Source organism: Caloenas nicobarica, chromosome 2 (genome assembly GCF_036013445.1).
Source record: "Caloenas nicobarica isolate bCalNic1 chromosome 2, bCalNic1.hap1, whole genome shotgun sequence".
NCBI lineage: Eukaryota > Metazoa > Chordata > Aves > Columbiformes > Columbidae > Caloenas > Caloenas nicobarica.
Window position 1 is genome coordinate 43,131,126 of NC_088246.1, and position 22,576 is coordinate 43,153,701.

The window sequence follows — 22,576 nt, forward strand, 5'->3', positions numbered from 1 at the left end:
AGAAAAAAAATGACTTTCGACTGGTTTTGAGCGTGCCTAATGCCAGGGATGGCCTCAGGGCTGCCTGGTTTTGTAGGCTGATGGGTCTGTTTCATCAGGTGGGCATAAGTAGATGTAAGAATGGCCAGAGACAGGTCAGAGTGAAAGGCCAGGTTGCCCATGCCCGTCTCCAGCCCTGGGAAGTAGCAGATGTCACGGTGAGCTTCATTTGATACCTTGTCCTTATACTTTCCTAGATTTGGGAACTTCCTAAGTCAGAGGGTATGATAATAAAGTAGCAGAGGGGAAAAAATGCAACGTCTGGTTTCTCTTTCTCCATTTACAAGGGTCTGAAGGAAGTCTTCGTTTATCCATTTTTTCACACCACCTGTGTCTCAGCAATTACCCTGCTAGAAATTATTATGACCTGGCTCTATTTTTACATGGAGCATGAAAACACTTAATATGTAAGTTACCTACAAGAAAATCTGACTGGAAGGAGGTTGAAGGAAAAGCAGTGGGTTAAAGAGAGTGTAAGATAAAGGGACACATGGCTTTTTACTGTATTTTATTCTTAATTACTCTTCCTGATACTTCACCCTTCCAGCATGTAAGATAAATCTGTTTTACTCTGTGTGAAGGCCGACTAAGTTTGACGTTCATTTCTTTTCTACATACACCTGTTTCTTCAAACAACCCGAGGCCAACATTTTGTATTAGTGTAGAATTTGCTCAAGAAAATAAAGTAAGCTTTGCCAAGGAAAAAAAGAAATATCTAATGGGGTAATAGCAGTGTAAGTTTAAAGGCATAAATTGATGGTTCACATAAAGATTATGAGACATTTTGGTTGCAGGCTGTTAACCATGCTACCAGTACATTACAGAAGTCTAGCTTGCAGTTGTCAGCATTCCAGAGTTTCACCCACTGAATCATTAATTTGTTTTCTTCTTTGGAAGATTTAGCCTGCCACTATAGTTTCTTGCATATTAATTTTTAATATGTTTAAAAAAATGTAACTAAAATGTTTTTTTGTAATAGAATTCACAGATACCTGAGACTCCATTTCTTCTGTCGAATGCCAGAACCAATTATAGTATTATTTATATGCTCAGCTGGCTGAAAAATTAAATATTACATCCAGATTTGAAAGCCTGATGCAAAATCAGACTGAAAAATATCACACATTGAAAAATACAGGCCACACTTCTGCCCATTTCTGAAACTGAACATAAACCAAAGTATTGCTGATTGTCATATGAAAAGATGGACTCTGCTATATTATCTTATAAGCCATATTTTTCCTGTTCCTAAGAGGAAGAGATTAAGACATTTGGACACCTCAGCTGGACTTCTTATAGGTTGGCCTGAAGTTACCGAACATACAGTGTTTTGGGTAAACAGAGAGCCACTAAGAAGATACTTGGAATATATACACCAATCAAATTCCCGCTGGGATCTGAAACTATTGTGGGGAGCTCAGATCATGTAAGCGATGCTTAACCAGATCTAAAACGGGAAGCAACTAGCCCAACCTAATTCTCTGGGTTCCCTCTACAGTCAGGAGGTAAATTCATTGCACTTAATTTAGAAGCCTGTATTGGAATCAAATTAATCTTCAGCTGCCTATGTCCTGATTGATTATAATGGAAATTAGCTGGCTAGCTTAGGCTACATGCCCTTACTCTGAAATTAAGTAAATTAGGTGGGATAAATCCTGTCCCAAACATAGTGCTTTCCTGCAATGTGGTCTGAGTGGAGTTGTAGTCAAACATACCAGTAATAGTGTCAACTGACCATCGTTACGTGGTGTACACTGCATAGAAAAACCTTCAGGACAAGGGGTGTCCGAAATACTGGAGAGGGAATGGATTCTGATTTTTTTTTTTTTCAGGGAGTTATGGGATTGCAGCATCCAAGAACTGCTGGAGAAGTTTGCGTGGTTGGAGCTGCCAGATAGCAGTGAAGCCTGGCAACACGGGCTGCTTGCTGTCAAGACCGAAGCATATGAGTTGAGTACACCCTGTTCTAGAGGGAAGTTCATGGGCTGGCTTTTTACTTTTGTCAAAAAACCCCAAACGAAACCAAAACAAGACGAAGGAAATACTCGGAGTTTACGCTTTCCTTTCTCCTTGGTGATTGTCACTAAGGCAAGGGTTTGGAGGGACTGGGGTTTAACCTGAGGTGGAGTAAGGGCAGGCAGACCTTTGCTATAAGGCTATGTTGGCAGCAGTGACCAGTGCTAGTCCTGTTAGAGCAACGTTCTTATCCACTTCAGTGGTAGCAGATTTAGGCCTGGATTGAAGTTTGGTGTCGACAGAAATTAAGATGACAGTAGTGGATGTTCTGTTTGTCCAGAGTGTTGAGAAAGGCACGATTTGGGGAGGAGGAGGGAACTTGAAGTATGCTGGACAAACAGAAATTAGCAATATTTAGAATAACTTGCCCTTTCCCCCATTCAAAACTAGCTGTTTCTGACAGGAATCTATGTGCAGGAGACCTACGGATAAAGCAATAAATGCTTTTGGGCTTTTAAACTCTCTGTTAGATTACAGTGACATGAAGTTCCATTTAAAGCAATTGTTCTGCATTGTGTCATACAGGCACAAAGGCAATGTATCAAATTAAATTATTTTTCTATGCCCCCCTTTCTGTTGGGTTAGACCCGTTTTAAAGGTCTGCTACGTCATGTTGTGAGAAAAGAAGTAGGTCTGCGGCTTGTTGCTTTCCTTCCCTCCAGTTTAGCAGATGCTGGGATATCTGCACTGACACTGCAGAACATGTCACCACAAGGAGCCGCTCTGAGACGGTTTGGGTACCAAGGGCCTCTGGTCAACAGTTGCTGTCTGCAAGCCACCCATTTTCCACAACTAAGACGAAGGTCTGCAGTGTATCATAGAATAGAATCGTTAGCATGTGTCCATAGCGTGCTTACCTATGATCATGATGCATGATGGATCATCAAATCTCATAGGACACCATTTGAAGGTTTTTACGTGTATCATGCTTTTCCAGTGTCTGCCACCAAACTCACCCCTTAACCTGAGAGGAAGATAAGATAATAAATTCATAAGGGCTTTCTGGTCTTCAGATTTTGATGCATATCAGCAATTTGGAGAGGATTTATGAGAGAGGAAGAACCTGGGGAAAAAGTAGCTGATATGCCTCAGATAATGGAGAGTGTCTAAAAAGTCTTTCCATTACATATGTAATGTAGAAGTTTTTTTCTTTTTATTTATCACCTTCCCTGAAAACACAATAATCCAATCAGCGCTAAAAGTTTTTTTGATGTCACTGGTTTGGCAAGCTAACACGCTGCCTAATTTCTTGTTTCTTTCTGGGATGACTGAGAAAATGGCAAAAAGCCAACCTCAGAAGCAATGATCTCGGCCAATATGTTAGACCTCTCAATTGGACTTTGGACTAGAATACAGCAGAGATTACTTTTGTGTTGCTGATGGATGGTTTCTTAGTCATAGCTCACAGACAGATTTATTTCTGGCCTGTCTAGAATATTTGACATTGCGAATAATGCATTGCAGCTGATATGCCTTGAAAACCTTGCAAAGATGTAAGCAAATTATATGGATTCAATCCAGCTTTAGTGACTGAACTGTAATGCATAACTGCAACTCTTCCCCTGGTATTCTTCTTTGTAAAAAAGCCTGCAAAATGCTATCTTCTCTCCTGTCTTGCTGTAAGCACTATGAGAAAATGAACTGTACTTTAGCATGTATAAGCATCTGTCCTTTGCATCCAACTCATAAAATACAGAACTCCTGACTATTCCCGTAACTAAGCAGAAGAAAAAAATACTTTGCTGAAAAGTTTCAGGTTGAAATCAGACTCTGGCAAAATAAAAGGAACAGAGAGGAAAAGCTAATGTTTTGAAGACTGGTTAATACATAACATCATCAGTTGCCTGTGAAACTATTCCAAATATCATGTACTCTTCAAATGAGGTCTTCACTTTTTTTTTTTTTGTTCTGTGTGTTTGTTTGGGTTTTTGTTGTGGTTTTGTTTGTTTGTTTTTCTTTTTTCTTAGATCACGGGTAATCGATTAGTCGTAATTCCCAAAATGTTTCTTCCCCCCTCTTTGCAGATTTTCTGTGGACAGATAATATTTTGATAGTGTTCCAACATATCCTTAGCTAAGGTTATATTCTGTTTTCAAATTGAAAATCTGGTCTCCAGCATGTCAAACTACCTGTTTAAGTTTCCTGGATGGAAGTTGCCCATCAAAATTATGCTCTGCTCACCTTCTTGGTTTCTTTTAAAAATGGGATGAGATGGTAAATCAAGCTTTATAGGGCTTATGGTCAAGAATCTATCATATTTTTTTCATTACCAAAACCTACCATGGCATTACGCATTCATCCACTGGGAGAATATTCAGATGTCCAGCTCCCAGTTTCATAATTTTCTCGTAGAGATCAGGCTTACCGTAAATCATCTTGAAAATTATTTGAATAACCCACCTATCCTTAACAATAATTCCCCTAGCAAGAGGCCAGAGTTGTCCTTAGCTGAGGAACAGGGGAATAAAGAGATTCATGAAGCTGGAAGTGTGGGCTGATACTGCAGGTTTCTGGGACACGTGATGAACGTGACTCCTGCAAAGATACTGCCCAGGCTCTGGGTGTTTTACTTTGTTATCCTACATGGGCTGTAAGGCTTCTTGTCTTGTTCTCATCCTCCTGTTGCAGAACCAGCTGCTTAGCTGCACGTTATTTATTGTCTTCAGAAAAAAATGTAGGTAACAGTATCTGGATAGGGTAAAATCCCCCAACAGCAGCAAAATTCCTGTTGACTTCACCAAGACTAAGACTGCATGTGAAATCACAGCTTTACCCTATGGATCAGTGTTCTTCCATTCCTTCCTAACATTTCAGAAGATGATATACTCCAAGGAACTTTGTTTTACCTGTTGCCTAAATGCATTTTACACAGGAAAGATCAAAAGAGCATATTAAGGCATGGTTGTAGTTTATAATGATTATTTATTAATGCTATCATTCATACATTTCCTTGCCATACCCTTATGGTATAGAGTGATGTCATCAAGACTCAACAGATTCAACTAATATTTTAAATACCTTTGGGTGATTTTAAAAGCTAACTGCATGATTATACTCTGAGTCCTGAGTGAGACTGAGACCCTTGAATGAGGTTAATCAAGGTGTTTACTTCCCTTCCCGAGCCCCCAGTTATGTGCCCTATGGTTAACTGTTGGGTATAACATAAAAATGCAAACGTTGAAGAATATGAAAACCCAATGAACTAGCTTATGTTAATTTTAGACTATAAGGGAACAAAGCATACAAGGGATGGTTCAAAATTGTGTTAATTTTGTGAATGAGCTTGACTGGAAGGTAGTTTATTTTTTTGCCCCCTCTGGCATGAATTCACTGTAAACAAACAAGGGATTAACTAGGGGGCTAAAATGTCCCTCGTCTAGCAGTGTAGCAGTTAGATTTCTTTTTCACTGTTGCACTCTGTCCTGCATTGCTCCTCTTGCTGCAACATACATTTCCTAGGAGCAATGTGCCAAGTTTCCCTCCTCTTGCGAAAAACTAAGCATTTTTTCAATAATCTTGAGTTATTATGCAGTAATATATAAGGAACTATTTCTATTACCACCAAATTCTAGAAGAGAGCCATTGTAAAAAGCTGTTCAAAGCCCAGGGTGAGCTTTTCAAAGGTATGTGCTTTTATGGGGAGCTGGATTCCTATCATCCCACGATGTGTCTCTGAAACTCTCCCCCATGTGACTAAGACTGTGTGTGCGACTGTGGACCTAATTTGTGAGTAGTCGTAATGATCATACAGTAATAGGTGTGCAACTGAGTCTGCGTTTTGTTCCTAACTCCAAGTGCCTTTAGCTGAATTTTCAAAGAGGCTGAATTCTCACATCTCCTGCTACTTCAGTGGAGCTGTAGGTGCTCTGGGACTGAAAATCAAACTACTGACATACTGAAAAATTAAAGCTGAGGTATGAATGAGTCAATCATATATCTAACCATTCATTCGTTAGTCAGAGTTACAAGCTGGGTATTTCTGAGTTTAATGGAGGCTGCTAGCATAGTCTGTCAGGAGATTTCCAGTTTGAGAATTTCCTCTTTTTGTCACCTTATTACCCAAACTTTAGCCTCATGTAATTGGTATTTTCCATTCATAGGCCGCTGCCTCCATTTTATTTATTGGCTGAGGCACCTGGTACCTCCAGAGCTTGGTGGATGTTCTATTTTTTTTCTTCATACTGCATGTTTACACACAACGCTTCTGACCTATAAGAGGTTTTGGATGGTCTGTAGGAGCCATGGTTACATCCTCAGGGCTGCTATTCACTTTTAATACATAGAAATAAAAATGAATAAAAATTTCTGTCCAACCCGAGTCAGCAAAAAGTGCTATTTCCGCTGATGTTTGTCACGTATTGTGAATATTCATGCATTTTTGCATGTATATATGTGAATAGCTCTATTAACTTGCTGGCAATACAGGTATGTACACTAAAACAGGTATCTTCGTGCTTGCAGGAAAAGGCACTTTATTTTTTTTCTCCAGTTCCAACCTTTATAAATCATGTTATACTTCAAAAAACGTCATGATCTTGGCTGAAAAAAATACAGGGCTTTAAAACAAAATGTGCATTCTTTTTATTTGCCTTCTGGTTTTTGATCTTTTATCTTCAGCTTAGTGATATTTTCAAAACTCCTCTTTTCAATAGCAAAGGCTAAGGGCATCTGGGTTTTTATTTTGAAGCAAAAAATGAAATCCTTACATAAACATATCATTGAAGGAGCTGGGCTTTAAGAAAAACACCAAATCAAAAGACACAAAATAAAATTATGGGCTAGAGGTAGAGAAGCCTTAGACAGAGAGCAAACTAAAAGCGTAAAAGATAGAATATCTTTTTATCGGTTCAAAGCTGAGAGGCACTGAAGTAAGGACCCTTGAAACCACGTGAGTTTTTAAGACAGTGTAGTTTCAGGAGTCTCTCAGCCTTGCAATGCTTAATTTAGACCCACTATCAAACTGATCGGAATTTCACTTGACCAAGAACTTTATGTCCGGATTCTTGTAGGCACTAAAGGATTATTGATGGGTATGTGGAGGAATTTTGTCTTGTTTGGTTATATATGTTGGCATTTTTCACTGCAATAGCTGTAGCTGTTTGCGATGCTGTCTGCAACCACCTCACTTGAGGATGAATTCTCCTGCCCTGCATTTGCCTTTGATTCTTGGAGAGCACCCATCAACTGTGAAGAAAACAGCAGTGCTTAAGCATAGTCTATTCAAGTATATTCAAAATACGTTATTTTTAGCATTATTGTTAATATGAAATGTTCCACCAACCAGCTGGAATTATGCAAATCCTAGCACATGCGTTCCTCACTAATCTGCACTCTTGGATGTACTCTTTACATTCATTTCATTTTATGAATGTCTTTCCAGCATACTTCCCTACAATAGGAGACTGAAAAGCCTGCAATTTTCTTCTTGCCTGATTCTCCCATTGGGGTTTGTTAGTATTTAAAAAATAAATTGATGTCTTTTTTTTTTTTTTCAGTCCAGATTGAGGAGAAAATCAACCTGCCAGCACAGATGAGTGGGGAGAAAAGGGAAGGCTCACAAACTGCAAAACCCGAGTTCTTTAGGCAGCTCTTTGGTGACTCACTCTTTGCAGGAGAGGTACTTAGGGCAGTCTTGCAAGGAGCTGTGAAGGTCTGAGAAGTTTTTCAATAGCTTGATCTCGAGCCAAAAGCTTGTGAGCTCTGTCACCTTCACTGGTATCACCAAAATAGCTTGTGTTTTGGGACTATTTCTACATGAATGGGAAAAGGAGAAGTGATGGATCTGTGGTGTTGGCCTGTTTCACGTGAGTCTATGGATCAAGGCAACACATGGCCTTTGTCGTTCTCATCACACCAGAATTCTTGTTGTGGAGATAATGTAGAACCTTTCTTACGCATTTCTGCTTCCCACTTGGGGCGCTTGGCATGTTTTAGGAAGCTTATATGTGTGTCCTGGTCCTCATGTGAATTTGCATCCCTGTTGATCTATGGGAGCAGACTTTCAGTGCCTTCTGATGTCTTCATGGGCATGGCTGCCGGAGGGGTTTCTGTGTGGCCAGGCTCCACTTACTGCTGGGACAGTTCTCGGTTTCTTATTCTCTAGCATTTTCCCTGGGGAGCTGGAAGATTTGTCCCAGAGGTGAGCAGCCTCGTTCCTCAGTTTGAATTCCCATGGTTACATGACATTCTAAATCTTTGGTTTATGCTCGCCTTGTAAGTTGTCTGTTTTAAAGCTTTCTTAGAAAACTCATTCAATTTTAAAAACTTATTTACACCTCTAGTTCACCTTGTCTACCTATAAAGGTCTTTTCAAACCTGGTAACTTCAGTAATTTGTTGTGTCTCTTCATTTTTGCTGAACTTGTGATTTCCAAATTGAATTGGTACAAGGATTATTTGCTGATGCTGTTTTAGTTTTCTGCAATAGAAGATAAAACACACAGCAAGATAGGATTTTTCAGGCTTTTTCTGACTAAAATAATAAACCATCTCCAATTGCTGCTAATCAAAAGCTGGTGATACATTTCACATTAAGCCTCCTGGGGCAGAAGTGATCCACCTTGTGTGTCCTCATACACTGCCTGGCACCCTCCGGGCCTTACCCACAAAGTCTGATGGACTCTGGGATTTTTCATTGCAAGATTCTTGCTTTGCCTGAGGCCATCTCTCTCCATAAGCAAGAAGGGACAGCCAGAGTTGTTATCAGCGTGCACGAGAGGTTTCTCACTTCTCTAACAAACACAAACTTGCAGATCTGGTGGCCTAGATACACGGTCTTCTGTATTGACCCAGAGCTCCAAGGAGTGATAGGGGTTTATTTCTTAATTGCTTCCGACAGTCCTGCCTCCTGACTGCTCTAGTTTTTGCTATTTTTTTATCCACTTAGGACCTGAGTCTGGTTTATGTTTACTAACACTGTTTTCTTAAACTAATAGATCTTTCATTGAGATACTGTTCAAAGAAGGCAAAAAGAAAGGAAAGATCACTCTATTACTAGTATGAAAACTTCCTAAACCTGACCTTTATTTTGCTAGTTTAAAATTTATCAGTCTTTTGTAAGCATTAGGTATCAGCAGCTCAGCCTTAGCTGATTCAGATGAGATTGTTCGACTGAGACTTACTGATAAGATGTATCTCGACCAGAGCACGTTTGAATGCAGATTTTAAGTATTCTGCCATTGGAACTATTTCCTCTGGTGTAATGGTTAACCATAACTGTTAGCCTCGTATACTGATAATATAATACCATGATTGCTTTACAACCACAACTATTTTTTTTCGATTAATTCCTTCTACCAATGAATTAGTGTTGTAAAACAGTCTATCATGCTTCATTTGTTATGGTTTCTAGCTTCCTAATGTTTTGATGGAGTTGCAAAATGTTCTTGTTTAGAATTATTCCTGTCCACGTCACCTCTGTTTCCTACTGAATATCTCTTGATATAAGTGATGTTGCTCTGTATAAGTTTCAGACTTGCCTAAACCAAGAGTTTAACTAATTATACCCTGAATTTGTGAAGGTGGGAGAGCATAATTAGGTCTATCAAACTCCTTACGAGCTTTGCAAGATAAAAAGAGGTATCTGATGATTTTTGGACCGTAGAAACTTAAGCATTCAAAACAGAGTAAAGTGAATGAAAGAATGACAATTTACATTTTGAAGAATACATTTTTGGGTTTAGATGGATTCCTAAAATGCTTCTTCCTCCCTTTGGTCAATCTTCTGCTTTGGATCCCTTCATCAAATTCTGTAGGAAAGAATTAATCTTTCAGCTGTATCCATTTAATGCCTGGTACAGTGGAGTCCAGACCATTTATTGGAGCTTCTATGTGGAATTGCTACACAAATTATAAATACTTTGCACAGGCCATGGACAAGATGTACTGGGAATAGTGCAAAACTGGTAGCAGTACCTCTTTGCTGGCATTGATTTATTATTATGTGGCATCTTTTCACAAAGACACCTCCTGATAGCTGTTTTAAATAATTTTAATAGGCACCTCAAAATTTGCAAGACTAATACCTTAGCGTGGACCACACAGGGCTTTAACTTCCCACTCAACTGGCACAAGCTTTCCACTGAACTGGTATGGGATGTCAGGTTTTGCTGTTTGTGTTCCAGTCTCGGGGATTTCCTCTGCGAGGTTTATATGCTCCTTGTGGTAAATGCTGAGGCTGCAAAAGCACACGCTTTTCAAAATGGGAATACAGGCATGTTCAGCATAAGGCAATAAGTTTATTACAATCAGGTTTCTCATGTTTCTGAATTACAAACAAATAATTACTTTTTCCTTTGTTGTCTTGCCATCAATCATGCAAAATTGACGTCAAAGGAGTCATTCAAGGATTAATTTTATTACATACATACATGCATACACAGAGAGAGAGATGTTTATCCTTAGGCAACATTTTCTATCTGCCTTCACTGACAGCGGGTAAAACTGCATCATTCAACAGGAGTGGAAGACTTTTCCAAAAGAATCCTTTTTTTGAAATATGGAAAACTCTTTTGTGTCCAAACACGAAGTCGACACATGCCCTGAGCAGATGCATTAATTATACTTTTAAAAAAATTACAAACAGTAGATTCAGCAAGATTCCTACCTGGTGTAATTTCCCCTACATGGAGAAAATTCCTCCGTACAGGAAAATTTTACCTCGTAAAAATCTTTTCTGCAAAGTATCGTTTTTTTAATTCAACAGGTGAAATAGATGCATAGTTCTTTTAGGAAACTTCCTAATCCAAGTTGCCACAGGCTAATTATATATGATACTGTGGCAGTTGGATGCTGAGAAGGAATTTAAAGGCAGTGAAGGAAAGCAATACAATCTTGCCACGAGGTCAAGTAGAAATAGAACTGTTTGCCTCTTTCTTAAGAAATGTTGACAGATTTCAACACCCTGAGGGAAGGAGTGGTAGACGATGGATATAGCACAGAAAAACTTGTCTTAAGCAATAAGTTGGAGCCCACCAAGAAGTGGTTGCCTAGTGATGACGCTTTGTGAGATCCAATAAAATGATGCCAGGAACTTCCAAAGTGGATCGATGTGGTCTCCAAAGAGAGGAGGTTTTCAGTTGCAGGCAGCCTTTTACAACGTGTCTGTCTGTGAACAGACTAATGTTTGGGGGTGGAGGGCCAACGTCACACCATCAGATACTCATCCAAATCCAGAGAGCACTGAAAGATGCAAATCGCTTTGTTTCTAAAAGGTTCTACTTTTCTGTAGACGGTGGTTTTGACACTCATGTTTTTGATGGATCCCCAGACCCTAGCATTTGTTATCATCCTTTACCTGTGCAAATTATTCTGCCTTTTTACTGCCACAGCTGTGCTGGTTGGCACAGGTTTTTATTTAGAAAGTGGAAAAAAGGCTGGGTCCGTGGCTCAGTGCACTCCTTCTGTTCCTTTATTCCCCCACGTGGAAGCAGGGGCAAAGTTACATTACAGAGCATTGGAATTGCTGAAGTGCAAAGTGCTAAGGAAAGATTATAATTGATACAGAGCAAAGTTGTCGTATGGTGGAGGGATGTTATGCCAAATGTTTTTGCAGCATTTCTAAAAGTGGGAGCATAACTTTTCAAACAACTAGGAAATGCTTACAGATTGCCTGAAGTGAATTGCTTTTCTTCGTTTAGCCATATTTAGGAGAACTGAATGGTTTTGCTCAATTATAGCTGTTAATTTGATCTAATGCAATTGATGTAAATCATGTAGTTAGCCTGATTTATGTCAATTGTACCAGCAAAAATTTGTTTATAAACCAAGCCCAGAGTGTCTTTCTTAACACCAAAAGTATTTTTATGACAACTGCTGCTGTGAAGTAGAATACATATTGCCAAGCAAACAACATTTTAATTGTATTTTTGATTTCTTTATGGGTTTGGGTAGGGAAAAGGATTGAATTATTAATTACAGAAATGTGACATTTTGTGGTAATTCCTTAGCAGATTTGGGAATTTCATTTTCAGAAAAAAAAGCGCTATTATATTCAAAAGACATTTGGAGAAATAGAATGGTGTTTTCTCACTAATGCATTTCCAGTAAACATGGAGATTTAATGATTTTCAGAGATCTATAATTTTATGCTGACAGTTCCTCCACTGAGGGAAGACCAGTCTACTGAGGAACAATTGTCCTACATGTGGATGATTCAGAATTCCTTTTGCAATGGATTTTTTTGGCTTCTGTGGGCATTTACTATGGCATTTTAAAATATCATGTACCAGACTTAATGCAGTAATGTTTGCTGGCTGGTTCCCTCTCAGGATTCTCTTCCATTGAATCTGTAGCAATTTCTTAGCGATCAATGAAGTTACACCAGTATAAAACTGCTGTGAGAGGAAAACCAGATTAGATGCATGCAGTTATTTTTGCATTCTGCTTCTTTATTATCATCAGTAAAGGCAGCTATATATTTAAATGTTTTAAGTATTTAAAAGAATGGCTGGTGTGTTTTTTTAAATCTAGAATGCTTTGAATAATAGATCTAGTAAGTGTTAGCTTAAGAAACTTTGAAAACTAGCATACAAACAAACAACTTAGGTCTCCTGTTACCTGCTGCATGTATATAGGTCTTTTGAGGGGCTCCAGGAGCAGCAGCACGCTCCCAGTCACACCTCTCCTTTCCCTGTGCACTAAACTGCCATATGTTTCTTCGGTTTCTCTGACAGCTTCCCTGTTCTCATTCCTGTTAAATGCAGAGCTTGGAAGGTAGATAGGAATTGCCTCCGGAGCAGGGCAGAAGTAGTAAATGTGACCCTCTGGGAGGGAAATTCATTGTGTGCAAATGCAGCCCCGTGGCATAGATCAGACCCTGTGGAGTTTGGGAGCAGTGTTTCACCCTCTTGAATCTCTGCCAGCGCTAGTTAAGCTGAGAGTCAGTTACAACATACATGCTTTTCCTAAAGAAATGTGGGGTTTTTTTCCAAGTTGACTGTGTCCCTGCCCATTGAATAGACCAGATCCCGATCCGCTATACAGACAAATTGAGTAATTTGGTTTCGTGCATTCTTGAGACACGGTCTTCTTGCTGTGCTGCCTCAGCACTGTTCTCCGGGGAACTGTCACAAACTTCCAGCTCATGCGAGTTAGGAAAGCAAAGTTGCTGGCAGGGCTAGTTCCTGGGATTGTTACTATCCCCAAAATCTGACTCTGTCCAAAATCCCGTTGATGCAGTTCATCTGGCTCAGGGCAAGTACACACTTTGTTATACATAACACAGACATGATTACATTTTCCATTTGGTAAAGGCATAGTGTAGCTCCAAGTCCTCTAAAAATAGAGACGTGATTCAAGTTGCAAACAAGATGGAAGGATTTCAAATGTCTGCATTACACATTGAGCAAGCAAAGTGAAATTAATAGGAAAAGGCTGGTTTGGGGACTAGGGCTCTCTTTTTCTGAGCAAATACTTAGCCATGAAGCTGTGTAAATCAACAGTTCCACTGTTGCAAGTAGAAAGAGTCTGGTTTACTTAAAACGCAAGCTGTTGCAGGCTTTACCCTCCTCAAGTGACAGAGCAAAGAAGCAATTTTTCTTAACTCACTGATCCATTTGTTTACCTGCTGAGTTGCCATATATACATTTACAAAAGATATTTGCCTTGGCTGGAAAATCAGTATGTGTATATACAGTATCCTGCACCTTTTATTAGGAGAGACTGAGGCTATTTTAATTGTGAGTTTTGCACTTTCTGTCCCCTGTTACCCACAGCAGCCTCACTGGCCTCTGCAAAAGCCATTTTAAAATTTAATTGCAATTATTGTTTAGGCTAGGAGCAGGTTAATAGGGTGTTCTTCTTGTCTCCAGGTGCAAGGGTCCACTACGCTAAACAGAATTTAATGGATAAACAGGACCTGCATCTCTCAGGCCAGGATATCAAAGCCTTTTAAAAGGATGGCAACATTAGTTTTACAGGGAGAAGGGACATGGCAGTTTGTCCAAGAGTGCAAAACAACAACCAAAGCAGAACGGTAAGGGGAAGCCCCGGGGTCTTTAAGGGAGAATAAATGCTTTTTAAAACCACTCCTCGTTCATGCGTTGAGGAGTTAGGGCAGCAGACTTTTGAGGCTATGGACTTGTAAATCCCATGCAAGGATCTGCCCAGGCTTCTTGTGTCATCTCAGGTGGGTGACTCATTCTGGGCCTCACATCTCTAAAACAGAGCTATTAGCAATTCCCCGGTCTAGAGGCCTGGGGAGGTTACGTTCAGGTGGGAAAGAGAAAGGAGATGTTTAGGTGTTGTTATGGGGATGGAGCCAGAATACAGGCTTGGTGGACTGTTCGCACCAGTAAAGTCCTTACTTTCTACGTAAGGGTTTGGAGGTTTAAGACTGAACTGGCCAGAGATCTGGCATTTTCCAGTGATTGAGGAGGAGAGAGTTTCCTCCTCCTTTTACTGTCTCCAGTGCGTTGGTCTGCATCACTTCTGCCATCTCCCTTTAGGAACCACAGATCCTGTAGAGGTGAAATGCATCTTATGTAAAAACTAGTTTGTAAAGTAGCATATTTATACAGAGGTAATTAATGTATCCTATAATTGACAGCAAACATGATGCTCTCTGCATAATAAATATTTTAAAATAGGGAATTTATTTCTGTAGTTCCATATATTTATTTTTCAGATGGGTAAAATCCTATGCGAAGATATGAAGCTTACTTCCAAATAATATTCATACACAGAGCTCTACCTAAGCATTCAAATATCATCAGTGTGCTTTTGGAGGTTTCACATATTTTTGAAATTTCTCTGCTCAGTTCACAGTGCTTTTGAAGTTAAAACAAAACAATAAGAAAAACAAAAATGTAAATATTCCAATCAAGATATCTGTTGTTTATTTCCTTACTGATGCACATGATTAAAAAATATATGAACAGGAAAAAAAAGTCAGAAAAGGAGAAAAAAACCCTGGAAAAAGTAGAGCAATGTACTGCAGCCCACACAAGGTTTCTCTCTGGAACTTTGATGAGGTTTATTAGGTTTCTGATGTGTGCCGAGGCTGAGGTTATGACCAGACCTGACTCTCTGGTGTTCCCGTGGACCAGCACTGCTCAGTCTGCCCATCCAGGTTTTTCTGTCCAAGTCATCCTTGTGGTGACTCAGCTCCTGAGAGCCCCTGAGCTACCTCGAACGTGGTTCCTTGCTCCTTCGGTCTCACCTGATTGCACAGAGGAGTTCCTGAGCACGGTTGACACGGCAGAGACCACCAGACAGCCCGACACGCTTGTAACACAGGTGATCAAGAGTCAGACTGATCCATCTGTTCAGAGGTTAGAGCTGAGTGTAAGTGGGTACTGAGCCCAAGGACACCAACCAGAACGTGTAGGTATGGGGGGTTCCCACCAGTTTGGAACTGGACGGATGCGGATGGGTGCCAAGAGTCTGGTGGTTTGCAGGGCTGCGCTTCATTCTCAACCTGTGGGAAAACACTGTCCACAGAGCCTTTGCCTCACAGTGTGCTGGCTTTGGAGTTTGGGTTGCTCATTGACTTATAGGGACACTGCAAATCCAGATTTAAAAAAACCACAAAGTGTCACTCCATTTTGTCTTGTCATTTCCTGTCATTTACAGCAAATAATGACAGAATGATTTGTTGCCATGTTAGAGCATTGGAGTATTGTAAATTATTCTAATCTAGCTTAGCCCATAGGTAGTTCATGGGAGAAGAACAAGAAATTTCCCAATAACTCTTTATTTTCTCTTTTGTAAAGAATGTTGAACCTGGTTCTGTTCTTGAAAGCAATTAGTTTTGAGGCTGTTAAGAATAAATTGCTGATACCCTAGAATCCTCTTAATTGCTATCCTGATCAATGACACACCTGCTTAATTGGGATGATTGGCAGGCAACTAATCCTGTGCAATGCATTTCAATTACTCTAAACAATATATTAATGGCCTACCTGTGTTTAAATGGTACATCTCCTGTTGTCTTCTGCCGCTGCAAGCTTTTCATAGGAGCTATAAAGAGAGAGCTGAAAGCTTGAGAGGAGACATGTCCTACTTATGCAACCCCCTGCTTTCTTCCTGTTGTTCTCCTGCTTCTAATATCACTCAACCTTTTCCCAACTATTTAATACAAAATTATTGCATGCACACTTAAAGACAAGTATTGAACTGTAGTGGAGTTTTTCCCAGCACTATGTGTTCCTCTGGACCTCAATACCTGGAAGAATCACTTAATTGTTTGGCTTCTGTTTACATTGGGTTCTTTGTGCTAACCAGAGTGTGCCATTACATGTAGCCTATTCCTATGGTAGCTTCACACTTCATTTTCTAATGGTATAAAAATGTGTAATTGGACAAGCCTGCAGTCTTACTATTAGAAAAGAATACTAATAAGGTATATTAATGCTCTCTTGTTATTAGGGGAGCTCATTTAAAAAATGTCAGTGTTTTAATGATGAAAAAGAGAGTTGTCTAGGAAAAAAAAAAGTAAAAATGCATTTCATATTAATTAGCTCTAATTAGAAGATTAATAGATTTTAAGGACAGGAGGAGTCGTCGTGATCTTTAGGGCTAGCTCCACAGGACATAGTCACATAAAACAGATCCAGCTTCTGATAGTACATCAGAGTGCATACAGCAGATATCTACTTACTGGCCGCGTAGACCCGTTCCTCTGTCAAGAGGGCAGATGTGATTCTCCTCTCTTAAGAGAGACATCTAAAACAGTTTAAATCAACCATGTCCTAAAGACACCTGGACTAAAAATGTCCACAGACTAAAAAGGAGTTGAGAATGATTAGGTCATGTATGGCGGCCATCAAAATATAGATCAGATCCATCCCACTCTGTCTCATATATCCCACAAAATAGTGAAATAAAGAATCCTTCGACAGTCACTGCCTGAGCTCGGAGGTGCCTGAACTCAGAAAGTATTTTGTCCCTGAGACTTCCCCGTGCTGCTGTTCTCCCTGGTGTGTGCAGCCAGAGCTGCCCTCATCTGACTGAGCATTTCCAAACCAAGCAAGTGCAAAGCCTCCAGTGCGGGAAAGCGGCCTGACCGCCTGCAGGTCCCATGCCTGGCTGCCCCAGGGCCTTCACAGAGAAGCTGAGGGAGCAGGAGATGCGGGAGCACAGGCTGGTGACTCCTCCGCTTGGACAAGCAGGAGCACCATTATAGGGAACACCATGAAACATTCAAGACACAGCTCCTCGACTCTTAGCTTTTGCTGAAGCGATGCTGAGATTATTCAGAGTGCTCACAAATCTGTTGTTGGCCACCACCTCGTAGGTACATTTGAGTCCCCTGAGCATGTGCTGGTTGGATTTGGTACTTCATTAGGAGGCAGATATGGCTGTTGTCTTTTTAACTGTTCAGAGAAAGAAAGGGAGCTGTTTTCCATACAAATGTATATGGATCAGGAACACTTTCAAACATTAATTTTTTTCAGTAGAAAAACTGTAGTCAATTCCTGTCTCAGTCTGTGTTCACTCAAACCCCAACGTCCTGTATCTGAGAAGACTACCCCAACCCCAGGGCTATTGTGAAAAAGGTCGCTGTGCAACTGGTATTTGAAAATTCATCCCTGCTTTTATCATTCTCTGGTGTTAAAATTCCTGAATGACACAGTAGTTGGGGGAAGGAGAGGAAAGATGCCTCTTCTGCTTCCCCTGCCACCCGTGCAGCTCAGCAGGTGAGCCTGTCTCTGGCTCTCCCAGTTCTTACACGTTCACAGGAAGGATCATGTCAGCATCACATCCTTCTTTTTAGCATTGCTCAGTTGCTTGCTCTAGATATACGTGCAGTGTGTGGATTTTTTGGGCTGCCTCTTTGAAGTTTGTATTTCTTCCCATGAACTGGGACCACGTATATAAAGCTGGTCTTTGGATTCAACCTGGCAGAAGGAAAGAACCTCAGGCTTAGGTTTTGCAGATCATAGTAGGGAAGTCCTCGTGTCTTCCTGGTTTTGATCACATTCTTAGTCTAATGCTCCATCATGATTTTTGATAAACTTGTAGCTAAATTATCTGTGCCATGATTCCAGGTTTTGGTTACCTCTGTCTTTGCAGTAGGGCCCTGAATTTGGCATAGGCCATTTTTGATCAGTTAAATTCTGCTTTTAGAAATCTTCTTCATCCTGTGTAAGTATCTACTGATGCACTACGTAAGTACATAAAGCAATGATCAGGTGACTACGTGACTTTTCTTTGATAAGTAATAGACCACATTCCCTACATCTTCAGCTTTATAGTAACAGATAGAAACTCTTGTATATATTGTCAATAAATACAGTTTCCAAAATTTGCAAATAGAAAAGAAATAGGTCAAACCTTTATTAGAGATGTTAATTTCTGTGCCTCCATTTCATGCATATTTGTTTCTGTTTATCCTCTTACTGATGCATTTCTTGAGATGTGTTGTAGGGTAATTTGTGATGAAGAGACAAGTGAATTGTTTTCACAGCACTTACATATGTGTAAAATAGGCTCTTTTATGCTTTATATTAAACCTCTGGAGGATTGTAAAGACGGACTTTCAGATATCTACCCTTGCTATGCAGCTTTACAGCTTTCAGTCTTATTGTTGTCTTTATATGTATAATCACTACCCCAGGGACAACCTTCCTTCTAAGTAGCAGTGTGTAGTTGCTGAATTTGTATTTTTAAAGAAATATTTCTTTTCCTGACAGTTACCTTAGAGAGCAAAGAGAAAAGGACAAGTGTTTTCTCAAATGTTGGTTTGGTGACAAGGAGAGGAGACTGGGTAGGTTGGAGTATTAATGTGGTTTTTTTTAGGGGAACAGAGGAGTAAAAGGAATAGTGATATGTAAGAGGAGTCGAAAATACAGAAGAAAATTAGGTAGATGTGTGGTCTGACTTTGCCTGTCCATCCTGGCAAGCGCAACAGCAGAGAAGTGCAGCACAGTCGTCGGCCAAAAACAACAGGGCTGCTTCTACCCTCCTCCAGTGCTGTGCTGGGGGATGCCTGGGGATTGCAGAGCAGATTGCTCCCAAGACGGACACTGGTCGCTGTTGGGACAGACGGGGCAGAGAGACAAACTTCCCAGCAGCAATGGAGGAATGAAACGAATAGCATGATCAGACACGAAATCTTTGGATTCACCTTTTTCTCTGTGGTGTTACAATCAGACACAGCCATTTCTTTTGTGTGAACTGTTTCTCTATATGAATAGCATTAAGTTGTGTGGGCTGGGTGTGTAAAATAAATGTAACCCAGCAGGAATGTAATTTATGTGCAGCAGAAGATGCTCCTAGTAAGAAAGACAAGTGAAGGTGTGTGCGGAGATGAATGGTGGCCTGCGGACTCCTCATGTGCATGTGTGGATGTGGCCTGTCTACCTAATGCGCGAGAGAGGGCAATCTTCAGCTAGGTCTTTCAATATTCTTCCCTCTGAGGAATGGGACAACGCTTCAAGTAGACTTTTGATGGCTCGTCTTCATGAATAATGCTAATTTCGTCATAATAAAAAAAGTTGAAAACTTTAGCTTTTGTACAGTACGAAATGAATGAACAGTGCATCAGAAACATCTGTCAGGTTATAGAATAAAGGCTTAATTAGCATTTTTGTGTGGTGTGGAATAATTCATGCTGGGACATCAAAATTTGTCTTCTCAAGTGTATGGGAAAAACACACTTTCTGGTCTTTCTTGTTGCTCTCAGTAGACTGGTTCAGTCCGGGGAGAGGGAGAAAACGACATTGTACCACATTAGCACCAAAGAAAATCTGGAGGGTGCAATGCAGTAGTATAAGCATCTTGAAAGCACCTTACAAATAGGAATTAGTACATTGATGTTGCACAGGAATTCTGTGGCTGGGATAATGCTACAATTGTATCAAGAGTTCAAGGGTGTGATTTTCAAAGGCACTTAAATGACTTTGTAGCAGAAATTCCAATTCATTGGCATTTACAATTCTGTTCCCGAAACCCTGTGTTGAGTTGCAGTGGATGTTGGCATTGAAATAAAGATAGCAGGGAAGGATAAAGGGAAGACATGAGAAAAGACCTCTGTGAATGCTCCGAATTCTGGAAAATCTGTCTCGCTATCACATTGCAAATTCTGTATGTTCTAATTATTACAGAGTTGTATGTATGGCTATAGAGAAAGTAGCTGCCTATTCGACCTAGCAAATGAAGCATGTTGCCAAAAACAATAGTTGGAAGGAACAGCTATCAGGAGGAGGAGGATCTCGAGCAGTTCAGAACACAAGTCGGGGTAGGTATTTATTCTCCTAGTCTGTTTTTAGCTCTTTCAGGCATCTCATTCAGATGCTCTGACTCAATAGGCTGGAGCTGACTGACTGCCTCTTTTCATTGACTAGGCAGGGAACTCAAGTCCTTCACTTTGATCTGTTGAACTATTCCTAAGCTAGATACCCAAAATGGGTGAGCATATATGGTATGAAAACCTGTCAGGATATATATTTTTATCAGCGACGCTATGTTACAAAATTGGAACAAATAGCTGGAAATCCCTAAATGAAAGTTGGATACTTTAAAACAAAACCAAAACTCTTCCAGAAACTGTTAGCTTTATAAAGGAGTCCCTGAGTGAAATCCTATAGGCTTGTGTCATGCAAGTAGTCATATTAGAAGAACGTAATGGTCCCTTTGGCCTTAAAATTAATATGAAAATCCTTGTAAGCTGCTTTCCAGTCCCTTATATTCCCTGAACAGTGCATCCTGGGCTACAGGGTCTAAGGAGCAGAATGCAGCGTATTTATGCTGCCTCTTGGCTCAGTTGTGGCAGAGAAGTTTAATAAAATACAAATAATGAAGAATTTATTAACCCCTTGGTCTCAGCTTTGTTCTCCATCCCCTTTATATACTGTAGATACACAGAACATTTAGTTGACTCAATTATTAGTATGATGGGATGAGTTAATAGGATTTATATGCTTTATATATACTTCATAAATTCTGAAGCACTATAATGCATTAGAGTTATAGATAAATTATATGAAGAAGCTGGTGAATTGAATAATAGAATAATAGGAAAACAGTAATTGAAAAACCTATAAACTCCATTAATGCATGCCCTTCCTTTATTAATTTGTAATAATAATGTAGTGGATAGATCAACCAAGGATATTACAACAATAGGTGACTTAAAATGTTCTAATGAGATTTCTTGCAATTTTATTCTAATTCCACACACTGACTGAATTAAGGATGGAGTCAGTCAGATACCGTTCTTGTGTTATGCCAGACTGATTTTGAGACAAGCCCTATTAGTGTAATTGGGAGCAGAATTTGGCCCTGAGCTCTCACTGACCACGCAAGGAAGGAGACGGGAGAGACACTCCCCAGATTTGCCCATAGTTTTTTAATTTGAGGCTTGAGCAGAATGAATCCCTGAACCCAAACGCCTCTGTATCAACGGCTACATCCATAATGCATAAGCTATTAAGCGTTATGAAGAGTGCTCTGCTTGTTGGGTAGCTGCAGAATAACATGGCTAACAGATGTTGTGCTTCTAAAGCAGTTGAACTCCTGAGTGTGCTTTTATCTTCTGATCTGCAGCGTCCTGTGGCTCCCTCACTAGCACGTATGCAAGGCAGACAGATTAGCGTTAATTAGAGAGAAGCTTTGCTCATTTTTCATTGCCAGTTTCAATTTTGGGGAAAGTAGATGTTTCTCTCCTTTATGACTTTAAATAAAGGCATTTTAGTATATCTATGCATGTAGGGGGTTAGGCATTAATCAGTGATGCTTATGCTTAAATTGGCTGGTGTGGGTCTGGAAGTCAAGTATCGAAGTCCCAAAGTGGACGAAGGCTGGTAGGGAGGATGAGGAGGTCAGGGTCAGCCTTGGTGCTGGCTGTAGGAGAGGGTTCCTAAGAGGAAAGCCAGAGGAGCCAAGGAGCCATGCCATTTTGCGGCATGGGTTCATGAGGAGAAGCATTAGCTGATTATTCCTTCTAGGACATTACTGAGCTTTATTAAAGCATTTTGCATTGCTGCTTGTAATGAGAAAGGAAAGGGAGCTCTCTCCACCTTCTGACCCCCCTCCCTCAAGCGTCAATGCAAGGGAGGATTTATTGCTTCATTAGCAGCGTGATCACGGTTCAGAATGAGTATTAAAGCATTGGCTTACTGGGTTGTTTAGGGAATGACTCTTCCCCCAGCTATCCCCGCCTCCCACCACCACTGCACCCCCCGCTTTATTTCATATGCTTTTGCCATTTACCCATCACGATCAAAATATCACTGCTTCCCTTTCTGTGATGATAGGACATTGGTAACAGAAAAAACATTTTTAGGTTGATAGTATGTTACAAAATCATAATGTGGGCAGGGTAAACTGAAATCAAAGCAAAACCAAATTCCACTCATTCTTCAGATTCCCAGGCAAACTGAGACATCTTTTGCAGTTCATTGATCTTTTAACTGGGGCTTAGAGATCGTTCCCAGACAAGGGGAGTAAGTTCCCAGATGGTGAGGGCTATGCTCTCTGTTCCAGTTGTACTTGCTTTTTTAATTTTTTTTTTTCCCCACCACTCTGTATTTCCTGCTGTAAGAATATGGCAGGGCCTCTGCACTGCCCTCATTTACCTA

At 40.2% G+C, this 22,576-nt stretch overlaps 1 protein-coding gene across 8 annotated transcripts in view; it reads left to right on the forward strand.

Moving 5' to 3' along the window:
• The window catches only part of RBMS3 (RNA binding motif single stranded interacting protein 3), a 713,822-nt gene that overhangs the window by 52,593 nt on the left and 638,653 nt on the right, over nt 1–22,576 (forward strand). Inside the window, exon 1 of one of the 8 annotated variants that reach the window (XM_065627656.1) lies at nt 1,963–1,988. The exons of the other annotated variants lie outside the window; for them this stretch is intronic. The gene's annotated coding sequence lies outside the window, so the exon portion shown is untranslated. Of the gene's footprint in view, nt 1–1,962; nt 1,989–22,576 lie in introns of those variants that run through there. 8 annotated transcript variants of the gene reach the window in all.